The sequence below is a fragment of the Panicum hallii genome, chromosome 2 (genome assembly GCF_002211085.1).
Source record: "Panicum hallii strain FIL2 chromosome 2, PHallii_v3.1, whole genome shotgun sequence".
NCBI classification, from domain to species: domain Eukaryota; kingdom Viridiplantae; phylum Streptophyta; class Magnoliopsida; order Poales; family Poaceae; genus Panicum; species Panicum hallii.
Window position 1 is genome coordinate 9,810,127 of NC_038043.1, and position 1,731 is coordinate 9,811,857.

General features: G+C 41.7%; 1 pseudogene; it reads left to right on the top strand.

The window, feature by feature from the left end:
• Positions 1–1,488, top strand: part of LOC112880871 — a 15,342-nt pseudogene extending 13,854 nt beyond the window's left edge.
• The last annotated feature ends 243 nt before the right edge of the window (positions 1,489–1,731 follow it).

Sequence of the window (1,731 nt, forward strand, 5' to 3'; positions counted from 1 at the left end):
TATTTGATCCAGATGTGTATAATTATTGTTCAAACTTTTCAGGTTCTAATAAAAGCTAGTTTACAAAGGCCAAGACATGCTTTCAGAAGCATTCCTGGCAGGGCTCTAGTTCCATGTTAGGTGTCAGAAGAGGATTTGTAGACAAAAGTTCGAGTAGCAGACACCACTCGGACAGATATAGGCATTTCGAAAGGCGTGTCTATTCAGATAATCATGCTCGCCGTCACCGCTCTGTGGATGTTGATGAAAGGCATGTTTCTGTGCGAGGATACAGAGATTACTATCGAAGGGATTCTGCAGCGCATGGTTTGTTTCCTTTTGTCTGCACCAAATAAACTTGTTTCCATCTTCCAACTTCCTCATGTTTAATTAACAGTTATTTCCGATGTCTGGTTGCAGCCCAAGCCATAAAATATGGAAGGACAAATTCAGGGACCAGATTCAGGGAATCTTATGCAGATAGCCGATACTCTAGTAAATATCCAAGAGATAGGCAGGAAATGCATGAAGAACATATGGGGCAAGATGCATACCGTAGGAGCAAATATGGACATTCGTACCATGATAGGGCGCATAGGACTTCTTGCCCAGAATGTAATTTGAGTGCTCAAAATTGCGATTACCCCAATGGCGAGGAATTTTCTGCAACCAGTGGTGAGCAGGCCTACTATAAGACGGTAAGGATAACAGTTCAATTGTTAGTATTTATTACTTGCAGCTCGATGTTGATCATATGGTTGGTTCTGTTTCTTAGAACCGCGCGGTATACAAGCATTACCTCTACAAGCTATACTTTGATTTATGTTATTGCTAACAATTGGAGCTTACTTTTGTTTAGGGCAACCAGTTGATGCCTAAAAATTCTTCTGTGATGTGTGATTGTGATGATTGCTATATTGTAAGTTGGATGTGCAGTCATTGTTTTGTCATTTGAATTTTCTCGAAGCATGGCATGATAGATTCTTATAAGTGATACTCGTATTGTTCAGGAACAAGAGTCAACTCTTAGTCCAAGTGATCATGCCAGAACTAGATCTAATCTTAATCGCCGGTCTGTCAAATCTTCTCATGAGCATCGGAGGTGTGTATCATTCAGATTGTTAGCATCTTATCATGGCATTTGTTTCTATTACTTCCGAAGTTCCGAGTTCCGAGTCGTAACCATATTTTGTGTTTACTAGCAGGTTTGCGCCTGATGAGCATTCTGCTTTTGAGGTTGAGTACACTGTCAGAGAAAGCCGAAGCCGGTATTTGTCTTCCAAAGATGCTCCCAGTACCCAATCCAGGAAGCACCATAGGCCAGCAAGTTAGGCTAACTGTCACAAGATAGAAGAAAACCTCCTAGCAGCTCGCTTTTGATACTTTGTAGTATGATGGATATCCTCGCGCGGCTATGACATCCTGTCGTGCAGCAGAATCTGCTTCAAGAACAGCCGTATACCGTTCTTAAGTTATAACCAAATATCCTTTGCCCTTTTCTCGGTCCCATGTTTGTGCGTACATCTCTGGAAATGCGATGCTGTACTTATTTGTGACGTCCACATGGTACACATGTTGCAACCAGAAAAAATTGTGGCAATGGCGGCCTGTTCAGAGTAGTAGTAGACTAGTAGTGCCGGATGGTTGCTGAACTTAAAAGACATTAACACCATTCTCAAACAGGTGAGAAACATGTAAGATTGTTGTGTGGAATCGAAGAAAATGGCCTGAGCTGAGCTCTTAGACAAATTT